This window comes from Mustela nigripes, chromosome 12 (genome assembly GCF_022355385.1).
Source record: "Mustela nigripes isolate SB6536 chromosome 12, MUSNIG.SB6536, whole genome shotgun sequence".
Lineage (NCBI taxonomy): Eukaryota > Metazoa > Chordata > Mammalia > Carnivora > Mustelidae > Mustela > Mustela nigripes.
This window is the reverse complement of record NC_081568.1, coordinates 157,771,249-157,797,584: the sequence shown is the minus strand read 5'-3', so window position 1 is coordinate 157,797,584 and position 26,336 is coordinate 157,771,249. Positions and strand designations below refer to the sequence as shown.

The 26,336-nt window shown below is 39.4% G+C and overlaps 1 pseudogene; it reads right to left on the bottom strand.

The window, feature by feature from the left end:
• Positions 1-24,749, bottom strand: part of LOC132027694 (olfactory receptor 5F1-like) — a 107,806-nt pseudogene extending 83,057 nt beyond the window's left edge.
• Between the last annotated feature and the right edge of the window lie 1,587 nt (positions 24,750-26,336).

The window sequence follows — 26,336 nt, the reverse complement described above, 5'->3', positions numbered from 1 at the left end:
AATTGCTGAATCATAGGATAGTACTATTTTTAACTTTTGGAGAAATGTCAAGTATCTTCGCTGGAGAGGATGCATCATACACAACTACACTGTCAACTAATCTTTAAAAAAAAAAGAGGAAAAATATTCAGTGTAAAAAAAGTCTCTTCAAAAAGTGGTCTTGGGAAAACTGGACAGCAACATGCAAAACATTTAAATTGTACCACGTTGTTACACCATATGCAAAAATAAATTCAAAATGGTCGAAAGATGTAAATGTGAGACAGAAAACATCAATATCCTAGAGAAGAACAGAGCAGAACTCTTTGATGTCAGCTGTAAGAAGTTATTAGAAATGGTATGTGAGGGAAAGGAAAAAAAGCAAAATAGAAAAACTGGGTTTTCAGCTTCTGATCAGTGAATGAAATAATAAACAAAACTAAAATGCAACATGTGGGAAAATATATATATATATATATATATATATATAATTTTCTTTTAATTTTTTCTTCTTTCTCTTTTTATTATTTCAATTTTAATTATTAACATTGTGCATTAAATTAGGTGTCTTTTTTTCCAGCATAACAGTACTCATTATTTTTGCACCACACCCAGTGCTCCATGCAATCCATGCCCTCTATAATACTAACCACCCGGTTCCCCCATCATCCCAACGCCGTCCCATTAAAAACCCTCAGATTGTTTTTCAGAGTCCATAGTCTCTCATGGTTCACCACCCCTTCCAATATCCCTCAACTCCCTTCTCTCCATCTCCCCTTGTCCTCCATGCTATTTGTTATGTTCCACAAATAAGTGAAACTATATGATAATTGACTCTCTATGATTGACTAATTTCACTGAGCATAATCTCTTCCAGTCCCGTCCATGTTGCTACAAAAGTTGGATATTCATCCTTTTTGTGGAGGCATAATACCCCATAGTGTATATGGACCACATCTTCCTTATCCATTCGTCTGTCAAAGGGCATCTTAGTTCTTTCCACAGTTTGGCGACCATGGCCATTGCACCTAATAAACATTGGGGTACACAAGGCCCTTCTTTTCACTACATCTGTATCTTTGGGGTAAATACCCAGGAGTGCAATTTCAGGGTCATAGGGAAGCTCTATTTTTAATTTCTTGAGGAATCTCCACACTGTTCTCCAAAGTGGCTGCACTGACTTGCATTCCCACCAACAGTGTAAGATGGTTCCCCTTCCTCCACATCACGTCCAACACATGTTGTTTCCTGTCTTGCTAATTTTGGCCATTCTTACTGGTGTAAGGTGGTATCTTAATGTGGTTTTAATTTGAATCTCCCTGAGGGCTAGTGATGATGAAATTTTTTTCATGTGTCTGATAGCTATTTGTATGTCTTGATTGGAGAAGTGTCTGTTCATATATTCTGCTCATTTTTGGATATTATTGTCTGTTTTGAGTTTCAGGAGTTCATTATAAATGCTGGATATCAACCTTTTGTCTGTACTGTCATTTCCAAATATCTTCTCCCTTTCCGTAGGTTGCCTTTGTTTTGTGGGCTGTTTTCTTTGCTGTGCAGAAGCTTTTGATTTTGATGAAGTCCCAGAAGTTTATTTTGGCTTTTGTTTCTTTTGCCTTTGGAGACATATCTTGAAAGAAGTTGCTGTTGCTGATATCGAAGAGATTACTGCCTATGTTCTCCTCTAGGATTCTGATGGATTTCTGTCTCATGTTGAGGTCTTTTATCCATTTTGAGTTTATCTTTGTGTATGGTGTAAGAAAATGGTCTAGTTTCATTCTTCTATGTATAGCTGTCCAGTTTTCCCAGCACCATTCATTGAAGAGACTGTCTTTTTTCCACTGTATATTTTTTCCTGTTTTGTTGAAGATTATTTGCCTATAAAGTTGAGGGTGCTTATCTGGGGTTTATACTCTGTTCCACTAGTTGATGTGTCTGTTTTAATGCCAGTACCATGCTTTCTTGGTGATCACAGCTTTGTAGTAAAGCTTTAAATCAGGTAACTTGATGCCCCCAGTTATTTTTGTTCTCAAAATGTTCTTAGCAATTCGGGGTCTCTTCTGATTCCATACAAATTTTAGGATCATTTGCTCCAGCTCTTTGAAGAATACTGGTGGGATTTTGATCAGAATGGCATTAAAAGTATAGATTGCTCTAGGCCGTATAGACATTTTAACAATGTTCATTCTTCTGATCCAATAGCATGGAATGGTCTTCCATCTTTTTGTGTCTTCTTCAATTTCTTTCATGAGTGTTTTGTAGTTCCTTGAGGACGGATCCTTTACTTCTTTGGTTAGGTTTATTCCCAGGTGTCTTATGGTTCTTGGTGCTATAGTAAATGGAATAGATTCTCTAATTTCCCTTTCTGTATTTTCATTGTTAGTGTATAAAAAACCCACTGATTTCTGTACATTGACTTTGTATCCTGCCACGTTGCTGAATTTCTTTATGAGCTGTAGTATTTTGGGGGTGGTGTCTTCTGGATTTTCTATGTAAAGAATTATGTCATCTGTGAAGAGAGAGAGTTTGACTTCTTCATTGCTAATTTGGATACCTTTTGTTTCTCTTTGTTGTCTGATGGCTGTTGCTAGGACTTCTAATGCTATATTAAACAAGAGTGGTGAGAGTGGGCATCCTTGTCCTTTTTCTGATCTCAGTGGAAAGGCTGCAAGGTTTTTCCCATTGAGGATGATATTTGCTGTGGGTTTTTCATAGATTTGATGAAGTTCAGGAATGTTCCCTTTATCCCTATACTTTGAAGTGTTTTAATCAGGAACGGATGTTGGATTTTGTCAAATGCTTTTTTGCATCAATTGGGAGGACCATGTGTTTCTTCTCTCTTCTCTTATTAATTTGTTCTAACACATTGATTTGTGAATGTTGAACCATCCTTGTAACCCAGGGATGAATCCCACCTGGTCATGGTGGATAATCTTTGTAATGTGCCATTGGATCCTGTTTTCCTGGATCTTGTTTAGAATCTTAACATCCATATATCTCTGTGATATTGTTCTGAAATTCTCCTTTTTGGTAGGGACTTTGCCTGGTTTGGGGATCAGGTTAATGCTGGCTTCATAGACGGTGTCTGGAAGTTTTCCTTCTGCTTCAATTTTTGAAGCACGGGAAACAACTTCAGGGGAATAGGTGATATTTCTTCCTTAAAAGTTTTGTAGAATTCCCCAGGGAATCGATCATGTCCTGGGCTCTTGTTTTTTGGGAGGTTTTTGATCACTGCTTCAATCTCGTTACTAGATATGTGTCTATTCAGGTAGTCAATTTCTACCTGGTTCAATTTTGGGAGTTTATAGTTTTCCAGGAATGCATCCATTTCATCAAGGTTGCTTAGCTTATTGGCATATAACTGTTGGTAATGACTTCTGATGGCTGTTTCTACTTCCTTGGTATTAGTTGTGATCTCTCAATTATCATTCATAATTTTATGAATTTGGGCTTTCTCTCTTTTCTTTTGGATAAGTGTGGCCAATGGTTTATCGATCTTATTGATTCTTTCAACAAACCAGCTTCTAGTTTCATTGATAAGTTCTACTATATCGCTGGTTTCTACCTCTTTGATCTCAGCTCTAATCTTGATTATTTCCCTTCTTATGTGTTGAGTTGGTTTGACTTGTTGTTGATTCTCCAGTTCTTCAAGGTTTAGAGACAGCTAGTGTATTCTGGATTTTTCAGGTTGTTTTAAGGGAGACTTGGATGGCTATATATTTCCCCCTTTGAACTGCCTTTTATTTCTCCCATAGGTTTTAGATCAAAGTGTCTTCATTCTCTTTGGTTTCCATGAATTGTTTCACTTCTTCTGTGATCTCCTGGTTGATCCAAACTTTCTTAAGCAAGCTTGTCTTTACCTTCCAGGTGTTTGAGTTCCTTCGGAACTTTTCCTTGTGATTGAGCTCCAGTTTCAAAGCATTGTGATCTGAGAATATGCAGCAAATAATCAAAGTCTTAATGGTATCGGTTGAGTCCTGATTTGTGACCCAGTATGTGGTCTATTCGGAGAAGGTTCCATGTGCACTTGAGAAGAATGAGTATTCTTTTGTTTTAGGGTGGAATGTTCTGTATATATCTATGAGGTCCATCTGGTCCAAAGTGTCATTCAATGCTCTTGTTTCTTTATTGATTTTCTGCTTCTATGATCTGTCTATTTCTGAGAGAGGCATGTTAAGATCTCCTACGATTAGTGTATTCATATCAATATGACTCCTTATCTTCATTAACAGTTTTCTTATGTAATTGGCTCCTCCCATATTGGGGGCATTGATATTTACAATTGTTAGAATATCTTCTTAGATAGTCCCTTTAAGAATGATGCAGTGTCCTTCTGTATCTCTGACTACAGTCTTTAGTTTAAAATCTAATTTATCTGATATGAGAATTGCTACCCCAGCCTTCTTTTGAGGCCCATTGGAATGAAAGATTGTTCTCCATACCTTCTCTTTCAGTCTGGGTGTATCTTTAGGATCAAAATGGGTCTCTTGTCGACAACATATGGATGGCTCCTGTCGCTTTATCCAATCTGCAAACCTGTGCCACATTATGGGCACATTTAGGCCATTCACATTGAGAGTGATTATTGATAGATACTTTTTTATTGACATTGTGTTACCTTTGAAGGATTTGTTTTTGTAGATTGTCTCTATATTTCTGTTCAATGCTATTCTTAACATTTCCCTCTTTTATAGTACCACCCTTAATATTTCTTCCAGTGTCGGCTTGGTGGTTGCACAGTCTTTTAACTCTTGCTGCTCTTGGAATTTCTTTATCTCTCCATCCATTTTGAATGTCAGTCTTACTGGATAAAGTATTCTTTGCTGCATGTTCTTCTCATTTAATGCCCTGAATATATCTTGCCAGCCCTTTCTGGCTTGCTAGGTCTCTGTGGACAGGTCTGATGTTATTCTTATGGGCTTTTCTCTGTAAATAAGGAGTCTCTTTGTCCTAGCGGCTTTCAAGAGATTTTATCCACAATTATGATTCCTCAATTTGACTATCAGGTGCCTTGATGTTTTTTCTGGAATCTATAATCTTGGGGGGAGACTGTTCTGCCTCTAGTACATGAGTGCTGGTTCCATTCATGAGATTGGAAATTTTTCATGAAGAACTTGTTCCACTAGAGTTCTTTCTTTCTCCTCCCCTTCAGGGATTCCAATAATTATGACATTGGAACGTTTCATGGCAACATTTATTTCCATGATTCTGTTTTCGTGGTTTCTAAGCTGTTTGTTCCAGGCTTCCTCCTGATCTTTTCTCTGTTTGTCCTCCAGAGCACTAATTCTCTATTCTGTCTCAGTTTCCCTAGCCTTTAGAGAATTTAGAAATAATTGGAACTCATTGAGAGCATTGTGAACCGCATCCCTGCTAGCTTTCATCTCAGCCCTAACATTGTGAACATCTTCCCTGGTCGCTTTCAGTTCGACCCTAATCAATTCCTTTTGGTCATCCATGGCTTTCTCCAACTTAGCTATTGCCTGGACAATTGCTAGCCTGAGTTCTCTTTCCAACATATTTTCTATGTAGATAGCCATTAGCTCTGTTCAGAAGTCCCATCCTCTGTATTTTTCTTCTGTTGGGCATTCCTCTTCCTAGTCATTTTGATTAGCGATGACTGAACAGATGTAGTTTAATGTATCCACAATGGTGCAGTCAAGGTGCACCCTGCAACACTTTTGAGCGATCAGGATTCACCACCCAAATGAGAGACAAAAGAAAAGAAAAAGAAAAAAATTAAAGAGAGATAGGGGGATAAAAAAAGGAAGATAAAGAGAAGGTTCAGCCCAAATGGACCCCAAGGTAAGATTTGGGAAATATACAAACAAAAAAGACTGATAAAAGTATATGACAATATATATATATACAAATAAAGGAAGAACCTTGTCAAAAAGTACCCCAAGTATAAAATTTATATACTCTCAGGACAAACAAAAACACAGAAACACTGGCTGAAGAAAAAGATGGGAGGGTGGTAAACATCTCAGCGTTGGCGAGGAAGTTTGTTTTTATTCTTCCTGGATGTATCTTGATATCTTTGTTAAAGGACTCAAATGTCCTAAGATAAAGCGGGATTAAAAATTGGTTTACCTATAGTAGTAGCATTTATTGGGGAAATGGGATTACCTTGAAGTTTCACTCTATATGAATATTAGAAAATAAAAATAAAAAAGGAATAAACTAGACTAAATTAAACTAAAATTTAAAAAAATAAAGAAAATAGAAATGTAAAAGAAAAACACAGGTGTATGACTCAAAAAGTTCAGGTGAGAAGGTTATTATGGAATTTGATGTACTGGACATCTCACTGTGATGTTAAATAGGTTAAAAATTTATGTATATAAAAATATAAACCAGAATAGTGGGAACAAGTTAAAAATAAAAGTTGTCCTATGAATTAGTGGTAGTTGTTCCCTTGTAGTCTTTTTTTTTTTTTTTTTCCTTTCCTGGTTGATTTTCTGGGTAAGGGCCTGCCTCGTGGGTTTTGGTCAATGATGTTCCCTGAGTTAAGTCCTCCAACCTCCCTCAAGGTGGTGGGCTCTGAGAAAATAGGTTTTTCAGGCTTTTGTTCTTTGGAGGTTTTTATGTTTGTCCATTTTTTTTTCTTGCCTTGACAGCTTTTGATGTTTTTTGTAGGTTTAGAGGAAAGCAAACTGCACCCTTACCTCCCTCTCAGAAGCCTCAGTCTTGCTACAAAGCCCAAGTAAATCCCCCTTGGAAGCTTGCAGAGCAGTTTCTGAGTCTCGGTCCCTGGGGACTCAAGATCTTCTGTTTGTACCCAAAACCAGGGCAACAGAGGCTGTCTTGGCAGCTCCAGACTGCTGGAGAGGTTCCAAGCAGAGATAGCATGCTGAGATTATCCCCCTGGCCTGCAGCCCGGAGTGCCTGGACTTTCTGGGTCTAAGAGCACCGGGTTTGTGCTCACCTCTCTTAGGGGAGGGTGAGGGTCGCACGTTCATGCCTCAGGCTCTGGGGGAATGGCACGAGTCCAAGAGCACAAGGCTGGGCCTTTGGGCACCTGTCTCAGGGGAGTGTGTAGGGCACGCGTGTGTGTGCACGTGCCCATCTCAGACTCTGGTCAATCGTGCAGGTCTAAGTGCGTGGGTGGCCAGGGGACTTAGGCTTCCATATCTCTCTCAGGGGATGGGGAGTGTGCACATGTCTTACACTCTCTAGCACCTGCCTTCTTTCTCTGGAGCCTCTGCCATCTGGGGAGTCTCCCAGCCCCTCACAAGAGCTGGATGGACCCCATGCGTCTCAGGCACGCTGGCAGCTCCAGACCAAGACCTGATTTCTCCACTGCACTCTCTCTGGCTCAGCACCAGCAGAGGCTGTCCTGAGGCCAGGGACTTAAGCCCCTGTCCCTAGCCATCCCGACTCCTGCAATTTCCCCCCAGATCCTTTTCTCCCTTTAGTCCTTTCAACCAGAATCCAAGTTAATGCTGGTCCCCAGACGCAGGGCACTCTTGGATTGGGGTATTACTTACCAACCAGTTGTCTCTGGTGGCTCCCTCCCCCTTTTGTTTATCTTCTGATATCAGTCCAACGTTCCCACTCCACTTTACCTGCCTACTGGAGTCTTCTGATCCTGTAGAGATCCAGACGTGTATAACTCTGATCTCAGGCTGTTTTCATGGGTGATCAGAATTCTTTGGTAGGTAATCACCTCACTTTAGGGTACAGGTTGAAAAGGTGCCTCCTCCTACTTCCCTGCCATCTTGTCTCCCCCTTAATAAGGTGTCTTAAACAGAAACATATATAGAACAAGGTTATGTATTGTTTAAATCCTTTTCTTTCTTTTAAAAATGTATTTATTTACTTTAGAGAGAGAGAGCAGTAGGGAGGGAAAGAGCATCTGAAGCAGACTGCATGCTGACACAGAATGTCATTTCAGATCCCTATGATCACAACCTGAGCTAAAATCAAGAGTCCCATGTTTAATTGACTGCGCCACTGTGGTGCCCCTTGAATTGGAGAAGATATTTGCAAATGATGTATCTGATAAAGGACTAGTGTCCAAAACCTATAAGGAATTTGTCAAATACAACACCTCAAACGACGCAAATAATCAAGTTAAGAAATGGGCATAAGTCATGAATAGACACTTTTCTAAGGAAGGTATCCAGATGGCTAATACACATGAAAAGATGCTCAACATCACTCCTCATCAGAGAAATGCAAATAAAAACCATAATGAGATATTACCTAAATCTGTCAGAATGTCTATAATTAATAACAGGAAATTAAAGGTTTTAGTGAGGATGCGGAGAAAGGGAGAGTATCTTACACTGTTGGTTGGAATGCAAGTAGTGCAACCACTCTGGAAGTTTCTCTCCTTAGACACAAGCAATTACTGTCCTCATTTTTGTCTGTATAGCTCAGCTTTATTTTTAAAAAATTCATATATATAGATTGTAGGATATATATGTATTTTTTCTGTTTGTTTTCTACCATCTGTCATGATGAGTTAGAGATTAATTCATGGTGTCACTTTTTTAAAGCTGTATGTTTTTATTTCTGAGTTACATTCCATTGAATATGTGAGGGAGGGATATGTGTGCAGGTAGGGAGAAGACTCCATGCCGGGACTCCAGGAACTGGGGACCTGAACTAGAAAGACAAATCTTCATAATATTTGGCCTTGAAAAGCAGAAGGGCCTAACTGTGACAACTGAAACTTTATTTTATTTTGAATATTTCATTTATTTATTTGACAGAGAGATGGCATAAGTAGACAGAGGGGCAGGTAGAGGAAGAAGGAGAAGCAGATTATCTGCTAATCAGAGAGCCCAATGCTAGACTCTATATCAGGACCCAGGGATCATGACCTGAGCTGAATGCAGCCCCATAACTGACTTAGCCCTCCAGACTCCCCAACAACTGGAACTTTAAAAATCAGTGAGCTAAGATCTAAGAAAGCCAGAAGGTGAAAGGAAATTGAGTCCCCTCCCTTAAAGACACAACACAACAAATATCCCTGGTGAAACATGTCATAGAAGCATTAGTTTGAGAAATACCTGCAGTGTATAAAAGAAGGTTTATCTATTAATTCAGTGCTGCAGGGACACATATCTTTGGGAGACTTCTCTGAGTACAAAAGAGTATGAGGGTCTCCATTCCCTCCCCTTTTGGAGAGATATTTGTGGGAACCAGCACAGCAATAACACTTTCCATTTAGATTCCCAAGAGACTGCACTGCCTCCAAATTCATGTTCTACTTTAGTCCATCCCCCTCTCCCTCTATAGGAGTTTTCCTAGGGATCTGCAGTTCCTTCCAACAACAGACTTGTGTGGACTTTGTTGGCATGGTTTATCTTGATGCTGTGTTCTCTTGTAGACCCCCCCCTCCAATATTCCCTTGGCAGGTCTTTATCCAAAGAGGTAGCATAAGACTTGTGGGTGCAAACATCCCTGACAGGAGACCGCACCACTCCAATGTGAAAACTACACATACAACTTCAATTGCATCTCCAGCAATGAGCTGGGGGAAGACATCTCATCTGACTGCAGGCCCCAAACAAAAATCAAAGCTTATCATAGGATAATAAAAGGAAATGCCCTGAAATTCAATGTTATTGGACCTAAAGCAAATACCTGGTCCGACACAACTCAAGCCCAAGGTGACCCAGACTGGACCGCTAATAATACTGGGACCAACTCCTGCCTACAAGTGGCAAAGAAAAAGTATAGAGGGCCAGACTAAAGGCAAATATGGATCAGCCACAATATTAGGTACACATAGCACATAGGTACACATATAAATAAAGCACCAGGTTATGGAGAATAGGGAACATTGCATTATGGAAAACTACAAGTCCTCTTCTTCATAAGGCCATTACTTTCAAGAGAAGGACACATAGCTAAATTTCCTAGCATATGAAATACCACAGAAACTTAATCAAAATAAAGAGGCAGATGAGTAACTCCTAAATAATAATAATAATAATAATAATAATAATAAACAAAGAAAACAAACAAAGTCACAGCAAGAGAGCTAAATGAAAAAGAGATAAATAATATGCCTGGTAGGGAATTTAAAGTAGTGGTAATAAAAATACTCATTCAACGTGAGAAAACAGTGATCAACTCAAGAAACCCTCAACAAAGAAATAGAAAACATTAAAAAAAGAATCAATCATAGATAAAGAACACAGTAAGTGAAATTAAGAATAAATAGTGGGAATAAAAGAAGACTGGAAATGGGAGAAGAATGAATAAATGACCTGAAGAAGATAATAGTGTAAAGTGAGCAAACTAAACAGGAGAAAGGAAAAAGAACTAAAATGAAGTGGGACAAAATGGCAGGGAAGTAGGAGGAGGCACGGTTTCAACATGTACCCTAAAGTGAGCTGATTACCTACCAAAGGAAAAAGCCTGAGATCACCCATGAAAAGAGCCTGAGATCAGAATTGTACATGTCTGGATGTCTACAGGAGCAGAAGACACCAGTGGGCAGAGGGAATGTTGGACTGATATCAGAAGATAAACTAAAGGAGGAGGAAGCCACCAGAGGTGACTGATTGGAAAGCAGTACCCCAATCCAAGAGTGCCCTGCATCTGGGGACCAGCATTAACTTGGAGTCTGGTTGAAAGCACTCAAAAAGAGCAAAGGATGGGGGGGGAATTGTGGGAATTGGGGCATCTAGGGACAGGACCTTAAGTCTCCAGACCCAGGATAGCCTCCTCTGGCTCTGAGCCAGCGAGAGTGTGGCGGAGAAACCATGTCATGGTCCCTGAGCCGCCAGCATGCCCAAGAATGCATATGGTCCAGCTCCTGTGAAGGGCTGGGAGCCTGGCCAGATGGCAGAATGATGAGCTGTGCTAAAATAGTCTGAGACACGTGTGCCATTCCCCCTCCCCTGAGAGAGGTGCACGAATGCCCAGCCTGTTGCTCTCGGACCCACGCACTGCTCTCAGAGCCTGAAATGTGCACAACCTAAACCTCCCCTAAGAGAGGTGGGCCCAAGCCCAGCATTCATAGACCCAGAAAGACGAGGTACTCCTGGCCAGGGCCAGGAGGAAAATCTCAGTGTGCGATTGCTGCTTGGAACCTCTCTGGCGGTCTGGAGATGCCCAGACACTGCTGCTGCCATTGTTTTGGATACAAACGCTAGATCCTGCATCCCCAGGGACCGCAACATGGAACGTGCTCTGCCAGCCCCCAAGAAGGAAGTTATATGGGCTCTGCAACACCCACAGGGGATCAGACTGAGGCTTCTCTCTGAGAAGGAGGTCTGGGTGAAGTTCGCTTTTTTCTAAACCTTCAAAAACCACCAAAAGCAGTCAAGGCAAGAGAAAAAAAGTGAACAAACATAACCTCCAGAGAACAAAAGCCTGAAAAAAACGGTTTCCTCAGAGCCCACCCCCTTGAAGGGCGGGATGACTTAACTCAGGGAACATCATTGATTGAAAACCAATGTGGCAGGCCCCTTCCCCATAAAACTAACCATGAAAGAAAAAAAAAAAAAAAGACTACAAGAGAACAACCACCACTACTTCATAGGACAGCTTTTATTATTAACTCCTTCCTACTATTCTGGTCCATTTTTTTATATAAATATTTTTTAACCTATTTACCATCACAGTAAGATGACCAGTATATCAAATTCCATAATAACCTTCTAACCTTAACTTTTTTGATATATACACCTGTGTTTTTCTTTTGCATTTCTATTTTTTAAATTTCTTTTTTTTTAATTTTAGTTTAGTTTAGTCTAGTTTATTCCTTTTTTACTTTTATTTTCTGATATTAATATAAAGTTAATCTTCAAGGTAATCCCCTCTCCCAATCAAGGCTACCCCTACAGGTGAACCAATTTTTAATCCCCCTTTATCTTAGGAAACATGAGTCCTTTAACAAAGATATCAAGACACATCCAGGAAGAATCAAAACAAACTTTCTCACCCACACTGAGAATTTACAACCACTCTCCCATCTTTTCCTTTCAACGGTGTTTCTGTGTTTTTGTGTTTGACCTGAAAGTATATAAATTTTATACTTGGGGATATTTTGAAGAGGTTCTTCCTTTATTTGCATATATATATATATATATATATATATATATATATATATATATATATATTTTCTCTTGTCATATACTTATATCAGTCTTTTTGTTTGTATGTTTTTGCTTGTATACTTCCTAAAACTTACCTAGGGCCCATTTGGGCTGAGTCTTCTCTTTTACCTTCCCTTTGTTTCCTGTCTCTCTCTCCCTTTCTCTGTTTTTTTTCTTTTCTTTTCTCTCTTGTTTGGCTAAGAAGTATTCCAGGGTGTACCTTGACTGCACCACGGTCAATACATCTAGCTACATCCATTCAGTCATCTCTTACCAAAATGACTAGGAGGAGGAATGGCCAACAGAAGAAAAATACAGAGGATGGGCCTTCTGCAACAGAACTAATAGCTATTAACATAGACAGTATGTCAGAAAGAGAATTCAGGCAAACAATTATCCAGGAAATAGCTAGGTGGATAAAGCCATGGATGAACAAACAGAATTAATTAGGGCCTAACTGAAAGCGACCAGAGATCATGTTTTCAATGTTAGGGAGGAGCTTAAGGCCATGAGGGATAAGGTTCACATTGCTATCAATAAGTTCCAATCGAATCTAAGTTCTCTAAAAACTAGGGTAGATGAGACAAAAGATAGAATTAGTGATATGGAGGATAAACAGATAGAGAGAATGGATCAGGAGGAAATATGGAACAAAGAGCTTAGAATCCACCAACAAAATCAGGGAAATAAATGATGCCATGAAATGTTCCAACGTCAGAATTATTGGAATCCCTGAAGGGGAGGAGAAAGAAAGAACTCTAGAAGATACAGTGGAACAAGTTCTTCATGAAATTTTTCCCAATCTCATAAATTGAATCAGTGTTCATGTACTAGAGGCTGAATAGTCTCCACCCAAGATTATAGATTCCAAAATATATATATATATATATATATATATATATATATATATATATATAAAGGCACCTGATAGTCAAATTGAGGAATCATACTTGTAGATACAATCTCTTGAAACCCACTAGGACAAAGAGGTTCCTTACTTACAGAGGAAAGCCTTTCAGAATAACATCAGACCTGTCCAAGAGACCTGGCAAGCGAGAAAGGGCTGGAAAGATATATTCAGGGCATTGAATGAGAATAACATGCATCCAAGAATACTTCATCCAAAAAGACTGACATTCAAAATGGATGGAGAGATAAAGAGCTTCCAAGACCAGCAAGGCTTAAAGAATATCCAACTACAAAGCTAACACTGCAGGAAATATTAAGGGGGGTTCTATAAAAGAGGAAAAATCCTTTGAATAGCATTGAACAGAAATATAGAGACAATCTACAGAAAGAAAGACTTCAAAGGTAACACAATGTCAATAAAAGCGTATCTATCAATAATCACTCTCAATGAGAATGGCCTAAATGAACCCATAAAATGGCACAGGATTGCAGATTGGATAAAACAACAGGACCCCTCTGTAGGTTGTCTTCAAGAGACCTATTTGGAACCTAAGTATAACACCCACTAAAAGTAAAGTGATCAAGAATCATCTTTCATGTCAGTGGGCCACAAAAGAAGTCTGGGGTAGTAATTATCATATCAGGTAAATTAGATTTTAAACCAACGACTGTAGTCAGAGATACAGAAGGACACTACATAATTCTTTCTTTTTTTAAGATTTTATTTATTTATTTGACAGAGAGATATCACAAGTAGGCAGAGAGGCAGGCAGAGAGAGAGGAGGAAGCAGGCTCCCTGCTGAACAGAGAGCCCGATGCAGGGCTTGATCCCAGGACCCTGGATCATGACCTGAGCCGAAGGCAGAGGCTTTAACCCACTGAGCCACCCAGGTGCCCCAGGACATTACATAATTCTTAAGGAGACTATCAACAAAGATGATCTTACCATTGTAAATATCTATGACCCCAATATGGGAGCACCCAATTCCATAAGAAAACTGTTAATCAAGAAAAAGAGTCATATTGATATAAATACATTAATAGTAGGGTATCTTAACACACCTATCTCAGAAATAGACAGATCATTGAAGCAGAAAATTAATAAAGAAACAAGGGCATTGAATGACACACTGGACCAGATGAACTTCATAGATATATTCAGAACATTCCACCCTAAAACAACAGAATACTCATTCTTCTCAAATCCACATGGAACATTCTCCAGAATAGACCACAGAAATCAGGACTCAACCAATACGAAGAGACCTAGATTATTCCCTGATGTTCTCAGAACACAATGCTTTGAAACTTGAGCTCAATCACAAAGAAAAGTTCCGAAGGAACCCAAACACCTGGAAGCTAAAGACCACCTTGCTTAAGAATGCTTGGATCAACCAGGAGATCAAAGAAGAACTGAAACAATTCATGGAAACCAATGAGAATGAAGACACTTCAGTCTAAAACCTATGGAATACAGCAAAGGCGATCCTAAGGGGGAAATACATAGCCATCAAAGCATCCTTTGGCTGGTCCGAGTGCAGTGGTGTTTACAATTAATTGATCACAGCCAGTTACAAAGCATCCTTCAAAAATATTGAAAAATCCAGAATACACCATCTGTCTCTACACCTTAAGGAGAATAAACAACAAATAAAACCAACTCCACACATAAGAAGGGAAATCATCAAGATTAGAGCAGAGATCAATGAAGTAGAAACCAGAGATACAATAGAACGTATCAATGAAACTAGAAGCCGGTTTTTGAAAGAATTAATAAGATCTATAAAACCCCTGACCACACTAATCCAAAAGAAAAGACAGAAAGCCCAAATTAATAATATTATGAATGCAAAAGGAAAGATCACAACTAACACCAAGGAAGCAGTAACAATTATCATACGTTATTATCAACAGTTATATGCCAATAAGCTAAGCACCCTAGATAAAATGAATGAGTTCCTGAAAAACTGTAAACTCCCCAAATTGAACCATGAAGAAATTGACAACCTGAATAAACCGATATCTAGTAACGAGATTGAAGCAGTGATCAAAAACCTCCCAAAAAAACAAGAGCCCAGGACCTGAAGCATTTTCTGGGGAATACTACCAATCTTTCAAAGAAGTAACACCTATTCTCCCGAAGCTGTTTCAAAATATTGAAGCAGAAGGAAAATTTGCAGACTCTTTCTATGAAGCCAGAATTACACTTAGCCCCAAAACAGGAAAAGACCCTACCATAAAGTAGAATTTCAGACCAATATCACTGATGAATATGGATGCTGATTCTCAAGAAGTTCATAGCAAACAAGATCCAACAGCACATTACAAATATTATCCACCATGACCAGGTGGGATCCATCCCTTTGTTACAAGGATGGTTCAACATCCGTTAATTCATCAATGTGATAGAACGAATAAATAAGAGAAGAGAGAAGAACCACATGGTCTTCGCAACTGATGCAGAAAAAGCATTTGACAAAATCCAGCATCCATTCCTGATTAAAACACTTCAAAGTATAGGTATAGAGGGAACACTCCTTAACTTCATCAAATCTATCTATGAAAGACCCACAGCAAATATCATCCTCAATGGGAAAAAGCTTGCAGCCTTCCTGACCTTGATGTCAGGAACATGACAAGGATGCCCACTCTCACCACTCTTGTTCAACATAGTATCAGAAGTCCAAGGAACATGAATCAGACAACAAAGAGAAATAAAAGGTATCCAAATTGTCAATGAAGAAGAAAAACTCTCTCTTTTCATGGATGACATGACTCTTTATATGGGAAAACCAAAAGACTCCACACTGAAACTACTAGACCTCATACAGCAATTCAGAAATGTGGCAAAATACAAAGTCAATGTACAGAAATCAGTGGTTTTTTATACACTAACAATGAAAATACAGAAAGGGAAATTAGAGAATTGATGCCATTTACTAGAGCACCAAGAACCATAAGATACCTGGGAATAAACCTAACCAAAGAGGTAAAGCATCTGTATTCGAGGAACTACAGAACACTCATGAAATAAATTGAAGACACAAAAAGATGGAAGACCATTCCATGCTCTTGAATCCGAAGAATAAACATTGTTAAAATGTCTATACTTCCTAGAGCAATCTATACTTTTAATGCCATTCCGATAAAAATTCCATCAGTATTTTTCATGGATCTGGAGAAAATAACCCCAAAATTTGTATGGAATCGGAAGGGACCCCAAATCACTAAGAAAAATTTTTAAAAACAAAAATAAAACTGGGGCATCACGTTACCTGATTTCAAGCTTTACTACAAATCTGTGATCACCAAGACAGTATGTTACTGGCATAAAAACAGACACATAGACCAGTGGAACAAAGTAGAGAGCCCAGATATAGACCCTCAACTCTATGGTCAAATAATCTTTGACAAAACGGTAAAAATATACAGTGGAAAAAAGACAGACACTTCAATAAATGGTGCTGGGAAATCTGGACAGATATATGTAGGAGAATGAAACTTGATCATTCTCTTACACTGTACACAAAGATTAAAAACTGAAAATGGATAAAAGACCTCAATGTGAGACAGGAATCCCTCAGAATGCTAGAGGAGAACATAGGCAGTATCCTCTTTGATATGAGCCATAGCAAGTTCTTTCAAGATATGTCTCCAAAGGCAAAGGAAACAAAAGCAAAATGAACTTTTGGGACTTCATCAAGATTAATAGCTTCTGCACAACAGTCAACCAAGGTAAGAGGCAACCCACAGAAAGGGAGAAGATATTTGCAAATGACAGTACAGACAAAAGGTTGATATCCAGGATCTATAAAGAATTCCCCAAATTCAACACACACAAAATAAGCAATCATTAAAAAAAAAAAAAAAGTGGGCAGAAGATAAGTACAGACACAGCTCCAATGAGTACATAGAAATGGCTATCAGACACATGAAGAAATGTTCATCATCACTAGCCATCAGGGAGATTCAAATTAAAACCACATTGAGATACCACCTTACACCACTTAGAATGGCCAAAATTAGCAAGACACAAAACAACAGGTGTTGGAGGAGATGTGAAGAAAGGGGAATCCTCTTACACTGTTGGTGGGACTGCAAGTTGGTGCAGCCTCTCTGGAGAATAGTGTCCAGATTCCTCAAGAAGTTAAAAATAGATCTTTTCTATGACCCTGCCATTGCATTACTGGGTATTTACCCCAAAGATACAGATGGAGTGAAAAGAAGGACCATCTGTACCCCAATGTTTATAGCAGCAGTGGCCATGGTGGCCAAACTATGGAAAGAACCAAGATGCCCTTCAACAGACGAATGGATAAGGAAGATGTGGTCCATATACACTATGGAGTATTACGCCTCCACAAGAAAGGATGAATATCCAACTTTTGTAGCAGCATGGACGGGACTGGAAGAGATTATGCTGAGTGAAATAAGTCAGTAGAGAGAGTCAATTAGCATATGGTTTCACTTATTTGTGGAGCATAGCAAATAGCATGCAGGACAAGGAGAGTTAGAGAGGAGAAGGGAGTTGAGGGAAATTGGAAGGGGAAGTGAAACATGAGAGACTATGGACTCCAAAAAACAATTTGAGGAGTTTGAAGGGCCGGGAGGTTTGAGGTTGTGGGAATCAGGTGGTGGGTAGTATAGAGGGCACTGATTGCATGGAGCACTGGTTTGGTGCAAAAATAATGAATACTGTTATGCTGTAAATAAATAAATAAAAATAAATTTAAAAAAGAGAAATGGACAGAAGACTAGAATAGATATTTTTTTTTCCAAAGAAGACTTACAGAAGGCCAACAGAGAAATGAAAAGATATTCAACATCAGTCATCATCAGTGAAATGGAAATAAATCTTCAATTAAATATTGCCTCGCAACTCTCAGAATGGCTAAAATTAACAACACAGGAGCAATTGTTGGCAAGGATGGGTAGAAAGGTGAATCCTCTTACACTGTTCGTGGGAATGCAACCTAGTTTAGCCAATCTGGCAAAGAGTATGGAGGCTCATCAAAAATTAGGAGTAGAACAATCATATGATTCAGTAATTACACTACTAGGTATAACCCAAATGATGCAAAAGTATTGATTTGAAAGGACACATACACCACAATGTTTATAGGAACATTATCAGCAATATCCAAATCATAGGAACAGCCCAGCTGTCCATCAACTAATGAATGGATAAAGAAGATGTAGTATATATACAATGGAATATTAATCAACCATAAACAAAGAACGAAATCCTGCCTTTTGCAACAACATGGATGGAGCTAGAGAGCATTATGCTAAAGTGGAAGGATAGACACCATATGATCAGTTCAACAGATGTAGAAAATTATTTGACAAAGCGCAATTATCCATAAGCCTCTCAACAAAGTAGGATGAGAGGGAATATACCCCAACATAATAAAGACCATATATGAAAATCACACAGGTAGCATCATACTAAGTGATATGATGATCAAAAATTCCACTAAAAGATTATTTGAATTGATAAATGAATTTAGAAAGGCCACTGAATATAAAATCTATACGCAGAAATATGTTTTATTTGTATACACTAATATTGCAGTAATAGAATGATAAATGAAGATAACAACCCCATTTATAATTGCACAAAAACTATTTTAATACCTAGGAATTAAATTTATCCAAGGCATTGGAAGACTTGTATTCTGACAACTCCAAAACATTGATGAAAAAATAAAAGTTGATAGAGACCAACATAAAGATGTTCCATGTTCATGGATTGCAAGAACACATATTGTTAATAGCTATACTGCCTAAAGAAAACTGCAGATTTAATGTATTTCCTACTAAAATACCAACAACATTTTTCATAGACCTAGAACAAATAGCCCCACAAATTGTATGGAGCCACAAAAGATCCTAAATAGAAAAGCAACTGAAATCAAAACAAAACAAAACAAACAAACAAACAAACCCCACAAAAATAAGACAGATCCAGAGGTATCACTATCCCAGATTTCAAGATACACTACAAAGCTATGGTAATCAAAATATAATGGTACTGGTACAAAAATAGATACAAAAATTAATAAAATAAAATTTCAGCTGATTTCTCATCATACATCATGGAGGTTAGAAAGCAGTGGGATGACATTGTTAAAGTTCTTAAAAAAATGAACGCTGGGTGGGAAAGCAATTGACAATGGAGTACAAGGACCTTAGCCATGTCTCATCTTAGGACTAAAGTTAGGTAGCTATCAAACGATTCCAAATACCCAAGAATTCCACCTGAACACTGAAAGAACACGTGACACAACTAAAGGGAGAGAAGAGACCCACATCAAAGAAGGTATGAAGTTAAAAGACATGGTTTAGGAAAACAACAAAGGAGGGAGATGTAGTCATGGAGAAGGATGAAAGATAGAACAAATGCGAATGCACAAGGAGAAAGTTTCCCCAGAATGACTGCCTTTTAAAATGAGAGGGGCTGGTTTTCATGAGTTTTTTTTTTTTTTTTTCAACAAGCAGGGCTTAAAGCCTGGAGTTCTAAAGGTCAGTTGGCTCAGGTGTGATCACTCCTGGAAGGTGCTTCCATGCACCTAGAGAGAAGGCACACAAACAACCTGAGAGCAGATGGCATGGGCAGAATGTTTCAAAGAATGCCTGGTACACACCAGGGGACATTATTGATTCTTCTCAGAGCTTGTCTCTAAGAGGAAGATTTGATGGAGATGTTCTCTGTGAAAAATGAGATGGTTGGTGCCATTTCCCTCCCCAAAACTTGGCTTAAAGAGATTCACCTGCAAAAAGCAGTACATCATAAATACTGGACACCTAACTTGCTTACACCAAGACCCACCTTCTTGTCTTTGACAGGACCTCACTTCTTGGTCAAGTTTGCTTCAGTCCTAGCATAGCAGGAAGACCAGCACAAACCACTGCCCACACCATTACTATCAACGAGAGAGTTCTGGGGGTCTGAGTCTTAGTAGATATGCTTTCAGATCTCATTTCAGAAACCAAACAGAGCACACTTAGTTAAAATTTGCCATATTCAGCCCAGTGATCAAACAATGCCAAAAGAAAGCAAGGACAGCCTCTGCAGGTGACTGGTCTGAAGGAAGAACAGACAGAGCACAACATCAGAGAGCACCAGCACACAGAGACACCCCCTGAATCACCAGGACCTGAACACTAAATGAATTCTTCATAAAACAGTTACTTTCAGGACCAGGAGGCATAAATAACTTTTCTAAACACAGGAGAAGGAAGAGAACTAAACAAAATTCCATAGGAATTTATCTCAGATGAAATAACAAGGTAAGGCAATGGTCAGAGATCTAAGCAAAACAGATGTAAGTAACATGGCTGATGGAAAATTTAAAGCAATAATCATAAGCATACACTCTGATATTGAGAAAATAATAATAGAAGATAATCAAAGAAACCTTTACCACAGAGATAAAATAATTAATAAAGAATCAATCATAGATGAATAAGGCAGTATATGACAGGAATCAGGCTTGATGCAATTAAAAGCTAGCTGAAAGAAGCAGAGGAACAAATTAGTGACAGAATACAAAACAATGGAAAATAATAAAGCTCAATAAAGGAATAAAAAGAATCATGGGACATGAGAATAGACTTAGGGAAATCAGTGACTCCATCAAAGGTAATAACATTCATATTATAGGAGTCCAAGAATGAGAGAGAAGAAAATGAGCAAAAAATTTATTTGAAGAAACAATCGTTGAAAATTCCTAATCTGAGGAAGGAAATAGATATCCAGACACAGAATGTACAGAGGACTCCTATCAAAATCAACAAATGTAGGCCAATAACAAGACATACTGAAATTTAATTTGGAAAATATAGGTATGAAGTAAAAAAAAAAAAAATCTTACAATTAGCAAGGCAAAAGGAGTCCTTAACTTACAATAGAAGACTGAGGCCAGCTAGAGATACCTCAACAGATACTTGGTAAGCCATCAGAGATTGGCATGGTATATTAAAAGTGCTAAGTGGAAAAAATCTTTGCAGCAAATACTCTATCCAGAAAGGCTATTATTCAGAATAGAAGAAGAAAACAGTTTTCCAGACAAACATAAATAAAGGAGTTCATAACCACTAAACTAGCCCTGCAAGAAATATTAAAAAGGACTCTTCAATTGCAAAAAAGAAAGCAAAAGTAGCAAAGCAAGAAAATATCACAGAAAATCTCCAGAAACAATGACAAAACAAGAAATAAAGGACAGTAACTATGTATCTATCAATAATTATTTTGATTGTAAATAGACTAAATGCCCCACTCAAAAGACATAGTGCAACAGCATGGATTTTTTTTTAAAAAAGGACTCATCTATATGTTGCCTATGAGACACTAAGAACTGTAAATATTCATGTACCTAATATGGGAATACCCAGATATATAAAACAATAACAAACATAAAGAAACTCATTGATAACAATACAGTGATCATAAGGGACTTTTAAACCCCACTGACATCAAAGGAAATATTATTTAAACAGAAAATCAACAAGAAAACATTGCATTTGAATGCCAGTCTGGACTAAATGGACTTAAAAGATATATTCAGAACATTCCATCCTAAAGCAGGAATCTGCACATTCCTTTGGAGGGCATATGGAGCATTCTCTAGAATAGATGGCATATTGTGTCACAAAACAGTCCTCAAGAAATACAAAAATATTGACATAGATGGAGATAGAGAGTATACAACTAAGCCAAATATGTCAGTCAAAGATAATACATGATTTCACTCACCTGTGGAATTTGAGTAATAGAACAAGGGATTAAAGAGATTTTTAAAAAATAGAGACAGACCAAGAAACGGATTCTTAAGTATATAGAACAACCTGATGGTCACCAGAATAAAGGTGGGTGGGTTGATAGGTTTAATAGATGATGGGAATTGAATACACTTATGATTGTATTAAATTTTAAGGGCCTGAGGGAGCCATTTCCTTGTAAACTTGGATTGACCCTGCCCCTCCCAGAGAAGCATACTTGCAAACCTCGGATACAGGGGTGGGCCAAGCCAGATGGAGAAATCTAATCAGTGGGGCATGCATATATTTACTATGGTAAATATTACCATATATGGTAATATGGTCACCCATATTGCCAACCTAGCATGACTGTGCAGTTTTACCTGTGTATTTCAATCTCATTGGCCACCTGTGTGTGGGCTGGTCTCAAACCCACCTTTATAAAAGTTAATCTGTGAGGCTGGGGAGCATAGTCATTGGGAGCGGCATTGCTGGGAGCATTTTGTAGGGAGTGTAGCGGTCATCATGGTCGTTGGGAGCGTCGTTTTGGGAGTATTGGGAGCTTCATGGTCATCGGGGAGCAGCACCGCCAGGAATGATTGTCATCAAGGTAGTGGAGTTGTTGGGTAGGGGAGTCGTCAGGGAGGGTAGTCGTCAGGGTCAGTGTCCTGGTCGTTGTTGCTTCTTTGTAAGAGATGGCCCCAACTGGTGGGTTTAATTTACGATGCTTGGTGTGAAATAAATCTTTGCTTGACTTTCGCTTTGTGTTGGTCTCATTCCTTTGATCACGGACCCTAACATTGGAGGCTCATCTGGGATCAAAAGACAAGAACTGAGCCAGCATCAGAATTTCTGGGAAAAGCCTCCGGAGGTAAGATCATGGGAACTTGCCTGTTTGTCTGGTTGTGGACCTCCAGGGTATAGCCCACAGGGGAGAAACTGGAAATGGCCATGCTCCCCAGGGCTGGAGTGGATGTGGGGATGCCCCATCCCTCTGCTGGTAGATTGAGGGGGGATTTAAGTCCCCCTGGGCAGTCAGGAAGTTCGAGTCCCCCTAGACGGTCAGGGGGTTCAAGTCCCCCTAGATAATCCCCACTGGTGGCAGGACTGCTGGGCCTGTGGTTGTCTTTGTCTTGTCTTTTTGTTGTCTTCTGTGTTGTTTGTTGTGTTTGAAGGAATGGGGAAAGCAGAGAGTAAGAGGACTCTGACTTTCAACTCTCTGTTACTCATGATAGATTTGGGGCTTCTCCCTCACTAATTTCGTGTGTTATGGGCTATAACTGGAGCCAAGTGGGATTAGTCTAACTTGAGACAGACTTTAAGGAATATTCCCAAGCAGCTGCAGAAACTCTCTTTGTTTTGGGGAAGTTCCTGTCTTCTCTGGCCAGATGTGGACTGCCTAGCTCCTCCCCCTTGCTCACAGGAGAGCATGGCATCTGAAGTGGAATGGGCCCAGGTGGAATGTGAAATATGTTAGCAAAGAGATGACTGAACTGATGGTTAATTTTCTGTCTCAGGGTTTTAATGGGTAATTGTTAAAGTGGCTTTCAGAGTCTTTGGTAACCTTAAGCTTTGAAGTTTGCTTGGATGACAAATGGGATGAAGTGCTAGGGTGCTGGTTGCTAGAACGGGTTTGTGCTTTTGAAATCTGTTGGTAAACATGTTTTGTGTTTAACTGCCGTTACAACAGTTCACAATTGGTTAATATTTAGTCTTCACTAGAGATTGAGATGTTCTAAAACATGTAAATGGTTTTCTCTTTGCCAACCCAGAATTGTAAATGAGACCTCTTTGACTCATAAGGCTTTTCCTTAATATGCTAAGTCACTCAGGAAGTACTGCTAAATCAATGATAAAACTTAGGTTACATTTGGGTAAATGCTGTAACTCCTCCAGAGGTTCTATACATTTCCTAAAGTTTTAATGTTTTGGTAAGGGTCATCTCTTGATATTTAACCATATCTATTCTGAGTTTTTGTCATTTTTAATTATTTTAATTATCTTGTAAGATGAATTCCGCCTTAAAGGAAATTCATATGGGAGACTTTGAGAACAATTACAGGTCTTTGATATGTTGAAATCCTGGAACTGAAATGGGTAAGAATTTCCAGAAGTAAAAGCTGCCCTCGGACTAAACCAGCATTGGTACAGTGACTGAAGGTAAGAATTAGTCTCCAGGAGCTTTTCTAGAAAGGTTAATTGAAGCCTATAAAATGTATAGCCTGATCGACTCTGAGGCACACGAGCCAGTGAATCTTGCTTTCGTCAGTCAGTCAGCCCCAGATAGAAGGAGGAAACTTCAGAAAATTGAAGGATTTGAAGGGAAGAATCCTACTGAGTTAGTGGGAATAGTAGAAAAGGTGTTTAACAACAGGGAGTGCCCCAAAAGGAAGACAGCAATGCTGGCCATCAGAGACTGAAGGGGCCATGGTTCAGAACCCTTCCCCGAACCTTGTGTAAAAATTTAAGTGGAGAGGAAATAAATTGATTTTTTTGGTGGACACAGGAGCCCAATTTTTATCCTGCATATCTTTAGCTAGTGAGTCTCATCACCTCTTTGGTTTTGAGTGGTCCGACCCACAGGAAGTGTTCCAAAGCCAGCTCACCTAGACAAGAGTTCCCCAAGGGTTCAAGAATTCACTCACCATTTTCAAAGAGGTCCTACATGAGGATTTGCATGAGTACAGAACTTCCAAACCTGGACTCACTGTGTTACAGTATGTTGATGACTTGCTAATAGCCACTGAGGACTATGAGTCATGTTTGCAGGGAGTGAGAGCTCTGTTACAGACTCTGCAGGAAAAAGGGTATCAAGTGTCAGCAAAGAAAGCACAGCTCTTTCAGAGCCATGCCACTTATCTAGGCTTTGATCTCCATGAGGGAGTGCATTCACTGTCCGAGTCCAGGAAACAGGTGATCACCCAATACCCCCGCACCACCACGGCCTGACAAGTGAGGGAGTTTCTTGGGATGGTGGGCTACTGTAGGCTGCGGATACCGCGGTTCACGGATCCAGCCCCCAGCGGAGCTAAATCCAGCCATGTGCCTTCCAGAGGAGCTGGCTTACCACCCACAAGACTGTGGGGAGGTCTTAGCCCAAGTAACAGGAATAAGGTGGGATCTCAGAGACATTCCCCTCCCAGCTGTGGAGATGACTCTGTTCCCAGATGGGAGTAGCTACATGGCCAATGGAAAGAGGAATGCGGGGGTTGTGGTGGTTCCCCTGAGCAGGAACTCTGAGCAGCAGCCCTACCACACAGAACCTTGGCACAAAATGTGGAGCTGATTGCACTCACTAAGGCACTGCAGATGGACAAAAGTAAAACTGCCAACATCTATATGGACATCAGGTACGCCTTTGCTACTCTCCATATACATGGGGCTATTTATAAAGAAAAGGGCCTATTAGCAGCAGAAGGAAAATGAATTAAGAACAGAGGAGAAATATTGGCTCTCCTCCAGGTTATTTGGGAACCAAAAGAGGTGGCCGTTATGCATTGCCCAGGACAGCAAAAGGGGACTGATCTGATTTCAAAAGGAAACCAATTAACAGATCAAGCCACAAAGCAAGCAGCCCGAGAGACAGTGCAAGAGCTGGTTACACTCCAGGCTCCAGCTCTACCAGAAAAACTGAATTATTCAGAGGAAGATTTAAAGTATTTACAAAAATGGGCTAAATTGGACAATGAAGGGGACTGAGCTAAGACTAAAGCAGGAAAAATAATCCTTCCTCGAAGACTAGGTAAAATGTTAATAGACCGTATACATGAGGGTACTCATTTGTGGACACACAAACTCAAGGTGCTTATAGGCAAGCAGTTCCAGGTTTCTAAATTAGGGTGTATGGTTCAGTATGTAGTTGATAGATGTGCTCAATGCCAGGCAGTTAATGTGGGAGGAACTAGAATGGGAAGAGGGAAAAGAGAAAGAGGTAAGGAACCAGAAATTTATTGGGAAATAGATTTTACAGAAATGAAACCCTGAAAATATGGGCACAAATGTATATTAGATTTTTTAGATATGTTTTCAGTCAGGGTAAACTTTTTCCACCAAACATGAGATGGAGATGGAGGTGGAACCACATTCTTACCAACACAGAAACTTGGTTTGGATACATCGCCATCAAGTGGGAAATTTGGAGCCTTGCTGGAAGGGACCATTTACTGTCATCCTGACCACCCCCATGGCAATAAAAGTAGAAGACATCAGGGCCTGGATTCGTGTGGGTCACTTCAAATGAGCCAAGGACAAGGACGCCCCCCAGAGATGGAAGCCACAACCGATAGACCCTGCTGACCATGGCCTAAAGCTAAGACTGAAAAGACTATGAGTTTATTGTTGCTCCTATTGTTACCTGTTTATGTAAAGTATAGGTGGGAAATTAGACGAACGGAATTAGAAAAATGGAAAGGTTATACAAAGTGGAGAATGGCTAACTCATCAGCCAATTGTGCACTAATGTCATTTGTACAAAAGAAAATTAGAGCGATAAAAATGTTAGTCTTACATGCTCAATATACCCCCTTACAACAGAAGAACATAAAACTGGCTGAAAAGTCAAGGATTTGACTAATTTTCAAAGAAAAGGGGGGAACATAAGGGCCTGGTTAGCCAGAGGGAGCCATTTCC